Here is an 11709-nt window from a genome sequence, read left to right on the forward strand (position 1 = left end):
CCCATGACCCTGGCTCCAGAGAGACTTCCTGGGGTTACTGGGTGCTGTTGATTTTAAGGGCTCACAGAAAGGTGGACCACAAATACCAACTCCCTAAGCTTTGTGTCTGACCCTAACAAGCCAACAAACTGCCAGTCTCTGTAATTCCCAGATACACTTGCTGCTGTTGCTGGAAGGGGTCTCTGGTCCCTATGGGTGAGTCTACACTCCAATTAAAAGGGTCCCAGCGCTCGGGTTCCAGTATGAGCCCCAACAATATGGCAATGTTACAGCCCCACAGCGCAAGCCCGAGTCAGCTGACACAGGCCAGCCTGGAGTGTTTAATTGCAGTTTAGCCATACCCCCATAGAACTACATTGGCAATATACCAAGGGCCAATGTTCAGCAGGGCTCAGTAACTAGCAGCTCCCAGTGAGAACAGGAGGAATTCCCCCCACGCACACTGAGAACAGTGGATGTTCTCCCCACCACACACACACTGAGAACAAAAAGAAAAGGAGGACTTGTGGCACCTTAGAGACTAACCAATTTATTTGAGCATGAAAACAATGGAGAATGCCTCACTACGCCACTCCCAGGCTGCCACCAAGAGAGACTTCTTCGTCACACACACACACAGGCTGACAGCAATGGAGAATTCCTCACCACCACCCGCCCCCCCCCACACACACTAAGAACAGCGGGAGTGTTGGGAGCTGAGCTCTTTTGGACAGGCGGTCCTAAGTCTCCTAAGATGTCTCACTGACTCTTCTCTGGGACTTGTTCTCAATCACCTTGAAAACAAACTCCAGCCAGCCAGGTTCAAGGAGCTATACAGAACTCATTGTTTGGGCTACGCGCTATGGGGAACACTCAGGACAGACTGCCCACTGCACCCCCACCAAGCTCCATGCTTCTGTCGGATAGCAAGGGCCAGACTGCAGGCCCTGAGTGTGCTGTGATGTCAGCAGAGGACATGCTGGGCAGGCACCATGTGCAGGGAGAGCTTTGACCGGGGAGCAGGGCGCTGGGCTTTACTCTTCTCCCAGCTGTAAAGTGGGGCTGATGAGTGTGACCTCCTGTATAAAGCACTTGGAGTTCTGCTGATGGGGAGAGCTAGTTAAGGCTGAATGATGTGCACGGGTCTGGTGGGGACACACATGGAGCCCCCTGGCTCTCAGTGCCATCCCGAAGGGCAGGGACAGACCCCATCCTTGCTGCTTGGTGTTGCTGATCACTTTAAAGAGAAGAAATCCCAAACTCGCCTGTGTCTAATCAATATAAATACACAGCTATGAACAAAGGATGGGGGGCAAGTAGGGATCTAAATGCTGGGCTTCAACATCCTCATCTTAGTTAGCTGAGTAGTGAAGCGTCTCACTAGAGCAGGGGCTAATATGGGCAGCATAGGCTGGTGCTAGTAGGCCGGATTTTCCCCCTGGAAGAGCAGGAGCTGATGGCAGCAGTGCAGATGCATCAGGATGGGTCTACCCCAACCTTAGCCCTGGGTAAGTGCTGTGGGGATAGCAGCTATTACAGACAAAGTGCTGAGTAGCTGCTGGCATTATAGTACCTATGTCCTCTAACCGTGCTCAGATGAGGTCCATGGCAATCTGGAGGGAAAAGCAGGAGACACCAGTGCCTTGTCGGCACCCATGCTCCCCACTGTTGCTAGCATTGCCAGGGTGAGCCACTGAGTGGCAGTGGGAAACTGTTGGAAATAAAGCCCAGGGTAGAGCAGGCCGGAGGAGCTAGCCTGTCTAAGGCCAGGATAATCCCAAGGAACTTTTCACAGAGCGGATAGGAGCTCTCGCAGTTCCCAATGATCCTATCTCAGTTAATGACCTTATCTGCCCTGGCTCGGCAGGGGAGGGAAGCCCTACATCCCTGTTCAACCTACAGCCCTTTGGATCCAGGTCAGCTAGTGCCACCCTGTTTGCTGCCCAATGCAGCTGTCGAGGCATGAGCCAGGAGTAAGATGCACCCTTAAAAGGGCTCCTCCCGTCTCTGGCATCCACAAGGACTCTGAGTGGCTGTTCCTTCCCCCGCTGCTTCCGGGGCAGAGCAGTGACGCGCTGCCCCTTACTCAAGCACAAAAAAAATCAACTTTTTGTTGGTCTTATGAAGTGCTGCTTATCCAGCAGGTTAAATCACTTCTCCCTTCTCTGCGAATAAGCCACCCTCTGGCTTGCCTGCTGGTGGGAGTGGCAGCCCAGACAGCTGGAGCATCTTTGAGGCAGAGTAGGGGTTTTAACGCTCATCTCTTTGAAGGAAGACGATAAATGGGAGCTGCCTGAGGCGAAAGAAACTTGTTCATTGTCTCAAGTCTATAAAGAAAACTAGAGTAGAGACCGTCTCCAGGGCTGCCGGATTGCTGAACTGAGTCATAAACTGTGCAGGACTAGGAGAGCCCTGCCCGCCTGGTCTGGGGGCCAGCTTCTCACCTGCAGCTGGGCAGGGAGTAAGCTCCATCTCTGGCTCCACACACCAAGGCAGCACTAGTGGGGATGGGGTTTTGCTTGCCATGTGGATGGGATAACATGGTTATAGAGCTGAGCTGCCACACATCTCCCTAATGTGGCTCTTTAACTTGTTATCCCACCTACATGATGAAACTAAACTCATGTCAGGACATGACCAGCATAAGCACGTGCCAGCAAGATGAGACTCAAGGTCTTCTTAAAATCACCCACTCTCCTTGGTGCAGCACCATAGCTGGGAGTACTAGTATGGACAGTGCAAAAGTATCTACCGGCGTTGTTACCGCCATGCCAAGTGTCAGCTGGACTTGCTGAGAGCAAGGTCTCCGGACACTTCTGTAGGGCCTCCAGCACCGTTCACCTGAGCGCTTGCCCCAGAAGTTTCCCAGACCTGAAGACGAGCTCTGTGTAAGCTCCAAAGCTTGTCTCTCTCACCAGCAGAAATTGGTCCGATACAAGATATGACCTCCGCCACCTTGTCTCTCGACAAGGCCATGGGGTAGATGGTCTCTATCTTCTCGAACTCAGGGTGAGGCCCATAGGTTTTCTCGACTCACCCAAGCTCGGGGGTGGGCATCCCAATCACCTGCTTTTCATGGAAGATGTGGATGTTTCTGAAAACTTTTCCCTGCTCGCAAACCCAGGTGCAGATGGGCCTCTGGCTGCCACCGTTTATTGCAGCACCTCTCCTGCGCTCAGAGTAGGACTACTCAAGGCAGGGCTTCTGCAAGAGTCCTGTCTACAGCCAGCGTCCCAAGGCTGTCACCATTGGTGGAGCTGAACTGGGTTAGTGGGGAGTGGGAGAAATGATTGAAAAATGCCCTATTGTAATCGAGGCTAGATCTGGAAGTCACCTTAGTAACTGGTTCTGATTTTGGCAGTATCCACTCCTATGCTCCAATGCAGCAAGGGTCCGTGGGGCTGGCATGGCCCTCAGCCGGCTGATTCCGGGCATGTGGGAGCGGAGAGATGCCCTGCTCCCCTCCCCCACTCCAAAAGCAGAAGGGTTATGGGGTGCTAGTGGCCCCCTCCCTCCTGCAGACACCCCTTCATGTGCTCCTGTCACGGAGTCCCTGGGCGATGCTCTGGAACTGCTCCCCATGAAGTCAGTCAGGACTCTGGGGTAGTCGCCTTTCTGTGAGCAGCCTGTCTTCAGGACACACAGCTCACACAGCTTCCACCTTCCTGGGTCTGACCTCGGAGCATTCAGCATCCTCTGCCTCTCCGTGCGCTTCCCACAGCCAGTCCGCTCAGGCAGGGCTCCTGGGGAAGCCAGAGGGTCCTGCACCCCAACTTCGCAGTCAGACGTGACTCTCAGCCAGCCAGTAAAACAGAAGGTTTATTAGACTACAGGAACATGGTCTAAAACAGAGCTTGCAGGTGCAGAGAACGGGACCCCTCAGCTGGGTCCATTCTGGGGGGCAGTGAGCCAGACAACCACGTCTGCACTTCACTCCATGTCCCAGCCAGCCCCAAACTGAAAAACCCCTCCAGCCCCTCCTCCTCTGGGCTTTGTTCCTTTCCCGGGCCAGTAGGTCACCTGATTCCTTTGTTCTCCAACCCTTCAGCTCTCACCTTGCAGGGGGGGAAGGGCCCAGGCCATCAGTTGCCAGGAAACAGGGTGTCGACCATTCTCTGTGTCCAGACTCCTGCACACACATGCCCTCTAGGGCACTGCAATGATCATACACCCTTACCCCACCACCTAGATACTTAAGAACTGCCTAGGGGAAACTGAGGCACCCCCACACTATTCAGAGGAAACATTAAGAACAGTCCCACTTCGTCACATCTCTCCCCCCTTCGAGATCGAACTGAGCGGGGTCACTTTAGCCGGTGACCTGGGGAAGTTCGAAGCCACCAACGTTCCCATGGATGCCCCAGCATCTCTCCCATTCCTTGGTAGGAGTTACACCAGGCCCTTCCAGTTTCACGCCCTCCCTTAGGTCAGGGGTGGTCGATAGCACTCGCAGGCCGCATGTGGGAAGGTTTATGCAGCCCATGCCCTTTGGCCACCCCAAGAATGTCTCCCCATTGACCATCACCTTCTGCTCCCACTGGAGGTCCGGGGGGCCTGGCCCCAGGAAACTCCACACAGACATATAGGTTGGGGTCAGGAGTGGGAGCCTGTCCACATCCCCAACCATCTGGCTGACGGAGTCTGTGGCCTTGGGACCCAGCAAGGGAGCTAGACACCGGGGCTTTTCCGCAGGGTCCCCTTGGTTCAAATCGCCAGCCTGCTCAAAGGCAGTGAGGTGGGCATCCACACCCCCCCCCTCCTTAACCAGGGGCAGCAATTTAGTCTCGAGGTTCCCTGCGGAACTGGCCCCCCGGGATCTATCCCCACTCACCCCGGGGAGGTCCCCTAGGCCTCTCCGCTCCCCCACCGCCAGTTCATGCTGCTGCTGCTTCTGCAGCTCTTTCTCGGGCTCTCGCTGTCTCCCACGGTCCTCTTGCTCTCTCAGACTCAGCTCCAATCCCGTCCGTCTTGATCCCCCGATGGGGAACCCGATCGTGAAGACCCTCGTCTGGTCGGGGACAGGAGTCTTGGCGATGCCTGGCTCCCGCTTCAGCTGCTCCCAGATCCTGCTATAGCCCCAGTTGGGGTCAGGAATCTGTTCCTTAGAGCGGTCATCCTCCTCCAGCTGCACGATTAACTCTGCTTTGGTGAACTTTCCAATGCTCAACCCTCTCTTTTTGCACAGGGTGACAATGTCCTTCTTAAGGAGACGGTGACAGGCCATCACTCCGCTCCTCCCAAGTTGTTGTGGACTCACAGGCCCGTGTGTTCTCAGCTCCCCACGGTTTCCAGGGAGAACCCCTAGTGTGCCAGCCCTTCTCGAGGTCACCACCTCTTTGCCAGGGTCGAGCTGCAGACTCCTCCGCCCCTGAGACTGCTCACGGCAGTCCCCAGGGGGACCCCATTACTGCACAGTACTTCTCGCTGGTCACACACTCCCAGGGGTTAACCGCCCCCCGAAACCGCTCCTTTCTGAGCCTTCAGCAGGCCTGGTCCTCGGCAATCCCCCTTCGTGTTACTGCTCCCCAGTCACTTACTGCAGGAAGCGCCATCCACGGGGTGCAGTACATCCCACCGCTGCCACCAGTTGTCACGGAGTCCCTGGGCGATGCTCTGGAACTGCTCCCCATGAAGTCAGTCAGGACTCTGGGGTAGTCGCCTTTCTGTGAGCAGCCTGTCTTCAGGACACACAGCTCACACAGCTTCCATCTTCCTGGGTCTGACCTCGGAGCATTCAGCATCCTCTGCCTCTCCGTGCGCTTCCCACAGCCAGTCCGCTCAGGCGGTGCTCCTGGGGAAGCCAGAGGGTCCTGCACCCCAACTTCGCAGTCAGACATGACTCTCAGCCAGCCAGTAAAACAGAAGGTTTATTAGACTACAGGAACATGGTCTAAAACAGAGCTTGCAGGTGCAGAGAACGGGACCCCTCAGCTGGGTCCATTCTGGGGGGCAGTGAGCCAGACAACCACGTCTGCACTTCACTCCATGTCCCAGCCAGCCCCAAACTGAAAAACCCCTCCAGCCCCTCCTCCTCTGGGCTTTGTTCCTTTCCCGGGCCAGTAGGTCACCTGATTCCTTTGTTCTCCAACCCTTCAGCTCTCACCTTGCAGGGGGGGAAGGGCCCAGGCCATCAGTTGCCAGGAAACAGGGTGTCGGCCATTCTCTGTGTCCAGACTCCTGCACACACATGCCCTCTAGGGCACTGCAATGATCATACACCCTTACCCCACCACCTAGATACTTAAGAACTGCCTAGGGGAAACTGAGGCACCCCCACACTATTCAGAGGAAACATTAAGAACAGTCCCACTTCGTCACAGCTCCATCTTTCCCTTCTCTCCCCTCAGGAGTTTGGACCCTCGCTCTTCCAAACCACGCAGGGGTGAGATATAGCAACATGTTCAAGTTAAAAACTCCCCTGTCAGAGGCAGGCTGAGAGGCTGGGGGTCAGGTTAGGCCGGAGGGGCAGAGGAGGTCCGAGAGTTGGGGTCAGATCAACGCGCCAGCTTGGGTCCATACAAACACAAGGAGCTTTTCAAACAAACTGTTCCTTTTCCCTCTGGCAGCAAAGCCACAGTCCACGTGAAGCAGGGGTCCCCCTGTGTCCTCCTAATGCTCAGCGCTGGGGCAGGTTTCCTCCCCCAACTCCAGGCACAGCTGCCAGGGTCCCACAGCAGCAGTGACTCCCAGCCTCTGGTGCAGACAAGCCGCTCCATTCCCCACTGGGCAGGCAACTCCTTCTGCCTACCTGGGTCACCTTTGAGGAATCCATCAAGCCTGTCAGCCGCACCCAAGTGACCAGCTGTGGCTAGCGCATGTTCTTCAAAGCTGGTTAGAACACTTTTGGGTACAACATAGCAGTCCCTCCTTTCCATTGCCCACCCCCTGCCAAACACACCGGTGGCTTTGCTTTGTAACGTAGTTACCCAGGCCAGCTCAGATGGACGCCACGAGCTGGAGGTTCAAAACTAGATTAGAAACTCCATGACAAAATCCTGTATCTCTAGCTCATAGCTCTAAGGCCTAGACTTCACCACTTCCTAAATGGAAACTAAGTACAATGCCAGTGTCACTTAAGAGCCCGACAGTGACTCATAATTGGGCATAACAGAAATGTCTGCTGAGATCTGATTGATTTACCAGAGTGAGCAGAATCATGGTAACTTGAATTCATAGACTGTTCTTTATACTGGGATTTACCACCGGCCATATTTGGCCCACTCAAACCTCCCCAGTAGCTACTGTGTTATTCTTCACAGTCTGTCCTGAACTGCTGTGTAGTGTTACTGTCTGCTGTTAAAGAGCTGCTGCACTTCACCCCAGAAACGGCTGCATTCCAAAACCTGCATTGTCCCCATTTTCTTGTTTAATGCATGTGCATCTTTCAGCCGAAAGTGTGATTTGGAAGTATTTAAGCTGTGGCTAGTCCACTCCAGTAAACCTGCCCAACTGGAGTCAAGTTTTCTCTCTTCCTCTATTACTAGTATAGGAAAATTGGAATTCTTGTATGAATTTGAGTAATATTGATCAAGTCAGCCACCATTGAACATAACAGACTGCTTATACATACCGCACTGACAAATGAAATGTACTGATCTTATCTATTTTGCTGATATTTATACTGCTGAATATCATTTTCTCTACTAATTTTGATACAGCACAATGATACCTTTCACTTTCTAGAATGTGTATTTTAAAACAGGAACTGACATTTGAAACAGGCTCATCCTACAGCTCCCTGTAAATTTGGGAGCTGAGCAAGCACGTACACACACCCACACACCTTTCTGTGAATCGCCTTGAGGCAATTATGGGAGCCAGTCATACACCATAATTGTCAGGTACAGAGCGAGAACTCCTTGTTTCATGACATTTTAATATAAAACCAGATGTAATTAGTATTTAAGGTGTCCAAGATAGTAACATGCACCTGGATGTACTCCACATGACATCATAGTGTGCACATGCTGGGACTATGTAGTCTACATTTCCTACAAAAAGAAGCAGGATTCCTCAGTGTATTCAAGCGTCAAACATTCCCCTGCACAAAGGCCTACATCTTAGCATCAATTCTTTAACTGAACCTTCCATTGATTTCAGTGGGAGTTTCCTGAGCAGAAAGGTGCAGTTTATGGTCCAAACTAACATTAAATTCTGCTTGTATTTGAATACAATTTTTAAATTATATTGAAATCTGACACTAAATTTTACTTTTTTCTTTTCAAAGCTCAAGATTTAAGGATGGGGCTTTATTGTGGACATCAAGGGAAATGTGACGACCCTCTGTCACTCTTTGTAGGGCAAGGCCTCAAGGTATCTTGTATGTCAGTACCTGTAGTAGTAGACTTCCTCTTTCCTGGCTTCCTCTCACAAAGTTGCACTTTGTGTATGTGACAAAATAACTTCGTCTTACAATGAATTGTAAGGATGTGGGATGGAATACATTCCTTGGGGGTATTAAACACACTGCACCCAAGGCACGTAAACGAATGACTATATTTTATCAATGGAAGCACTCTTATGGCAGCAAATGGTAAATTGCTGAAGGGTAAGACAAACCCAGCTGGCTAGCACAGAAGTCAACAGTGTAGCAGGCAGGAGCTGTCAAAGAGGGAAGTGGGCAGCGGCAGGGAAATGGGGGAAGGGAGCCTATCCACACCATGTGTCTGGGACTTGGGAACCATCTGAGTCCTCTATGGGCCTGACTCCTCACTGCCTTGCGCCATGTGCTGCTATTGGCAGGAGTGTAAATGCTACCAAAACAGAATTCTCCATTCACAGACCTCAGTGATCGCGCTTTACAGCCACTTTGCACAGGTAATCACTGCTGAGCGTGTAGAGAATCACATCCCCTATTAACCTGTCCTTCCAAACGCTGCCCTCTGTGGGAAGGAATGTCTTCATAGAAGCCTGCACACACTACCTTGTTGCCTTCTGGTTGCCACCTACAGATGATATAAGGAGCAAAGCCACATCATTTGGCTAGAGAACTGAACTCTATTCTGAACTCTCCAGCACTATTTACCCAAGAACAATCAGCCCAGGTATGTGAATGCGTACAAAACCCCTCTGCATTGGGTGTGCCTTCGTCTACCATTTCCCTCAGTCCCTGGGACATGCCCCAGCCTAAATCTTACTTGTAGGTTTCAGAGTAACAGCCGTGTTAGTCTGTATTCGCAAAAAGAAAAGGAGTACTTGTGGCACCTTGGTCTCTAAGGTGCCACAAGTACTCCTTTTCTTCTTACTTGTAGGGTGGCCTTTTCCCAAAGCCATCAGAGGGTGGCAGTTTGGTCTTGTTTAGAACCTGGACTTCCAAGCAAACTAACCAGGGCTGGCCAAGGGCCACTTGCTATTTATCATGCCCTGCAGGATTTCACAGGAAATTCTGCATTTTTGACATTTGTTTTCATTCCACATTGGCACAAAAATTAATATGAAATGAAATTTTTTTGGGGGGGGGGAGGAATAATTTTGTTTCAGTCAAAATATTTTGATTCAATTTTAACTTTCACCTTTTTTTACTTTATAATATAATTGTCATGATGCAGAGTCACTTTGAACTGAAAACCTGCTACATCCTGTTCTGAAGAGATGAAGCAGAACATTTCAACCTGATCAAAATGCTCCACTTCTAATGTAAAACACAATTTCATTGACATGCTCCCCCGGAAAGTTTCAATTGCAACAAAATGGCAATTTTTCAACAAAACACTGCTCCCGAGGAAAATTTTCAAGCAGATCCACCCTGCTGGGTTCTGTTCAGGAGCCCCTTGTAAATCAAGCCCCTCCAATGTTTGTCCGGCCCTAGATAAAACCCCATGGGAGGCAGGTGAAAGGAAGAGACAGAATAATGAAGAGAAGGGAAGGGGCGCCATAGGGGATCAATGCCTTAATCTTAGTGGGAAGAAAACAGGAAGTATTTGCATTATGGTGCCATAATTCCAACCCGAGACTCTGGTGAATTGAGCTTTTCTCCAACCTCCACCCCATAATTAACGTATCCATTGGTTAGTCTATAACATGATGTCTCATGATGTGATTAAAGTGGTATTCTAATATTCCAGTATGTCATGATCTCACCATTCCAAATGGGTTCAGGAAATGTCCCAAAATATACAGAAGGAATATGGATAGCCAGGGAAGGTCAGTTACAATAACATTAGTTTTGCATGTACATTTTAAATATAAAAGAGGTTGCGTTTCATTCTCAAACAAAACCTTAAGTGTTTCTCTTTTTTCCTCCTGAAAAGCTGTTGAACTCCTAAGAACATATTGGCAGTCACTGATATTTTATTAATCTGATTTTGGTAATAGCAAGAAAAAACACAGACCTGCCAGATGCATTTCAGTATGTGCGTGGAATGCTCACAGACTCGGTCCACTGGTTTATTTGTTTGAAATAATCATTTCCCCACAGAAGGGGCATGGAAATGGAAGCCTAGTTGTTGCCAGGATCCCAGTCACATGGGTATGAGGAAGGATGCCAGAATACAGCTTTTTGTCCTTTAAAAAAAATCACTAAATCTCACAGTTTAGGCTTCCTTCTAGGTTAAGCTGACATCATTCATCCATGGCATTACAAGCAATGTCAGGAGGAGAGTTCCTATGACAGTCTTGTTCCAAATGAAATTCCCCATCCACTCTCACATTAAAAATAAAAGCCCAGCCATGCAAAGGATCTCTTAGCATCCATTGCTTTTAAAAAAATGATACCCAAATCATTCCTTTCAGGGTCACTATGGTGCAATTCATGCCAGCTCCTCGGGCAATGTGGGGGCTGAATGATTGGGGAGGAAAACATCTTCCCCTCCCCCCAGCACTGCAGACCTGCCAACAGCAGAAAGCTATAAATAGGGACATCTGTGGCAAAAGACAAGGATGATACTGGCCTACTCAGCTGCGATGTATGGGATAGTGAAGCATTATGCAGAAGGAGAGCTATTTCAAGAAAAACAAACAGGGATGGTGCATCCTCCGTGGGGAAGGGAGTGGGTTTTCAACCTGCTTGGCCTTGTACGGGAGGTGATCCCTGCTGAAGGGCTAGGTAGGGAAGCTTACACGTGGGACTCGACACATGGGGCTGCCTGGCGTGGAGGGGCTGTTCTGCAGCTCAAGTGTCTGCCCTTTTCCCACCCACTCACTCACTCACATGGTGCTCTCCACACTAGCTGTGCCCCACAGGCTCGTCCCTACTACAGACCCCTGCACAGGCCCCTGGCCCTATGGGACCCCAGCAGAGGAGCCGTGCCCCGAGGACCCCCAGCAGAGCAGAGGCCCCTGGCCCTATGGGCTCCCAGCAGAGAAGCCAGCCCCTGGCCCTATGGGCCCCCAGCAGAGAAGCCAGCCCCGAGGACCCCCAGCAGAGCAGAGGCCCCTGGCCCTGTGGGCCCCCAGCAGAGGAGCCATGCCCCGAGGACCCCCAGCAGAGCAGCTGGCCCCCGGCCCTGTGGGCCCCCAGCAGAGGAGCCGGCCCCGAGGGCCCCCAGCAGAGGAGCCGGCCCCCGGCCCTGTGGGCCCCCAGCAGAGGAGCCATGCCCCGAGGGCCCCCAGCAGAGGAGCCGGCCCCCGGCCCTGTGGGCCCCCAGCAGAGGAGCCATGCCCCGAGGGCCCCCAGCAGAGGAGCCGGCCCCCGGCCCTGTGGGCCCCCAGCAGAGGAGCTATGCCCCAAGGACCCCCAGCAGAGGAGAGGCCCCTGGCCCTATGGGCCCCCAGCAGAAAAGCCGGCCCTGA

The sequence above is a fragment of the Caretta caretta genome, chromosome 4, assembly GCF_965140235.1.
Source record: "Caretta caretta isolate rCarCar2 chromosome 4, rCarCar1.hap1, whole genome shotgun sequence".
Lineage (NCBI taxonomy): Eukaryota > Metazoa > Chordata > Testudines > Cheloniidae > Caretta > Caretta caretta.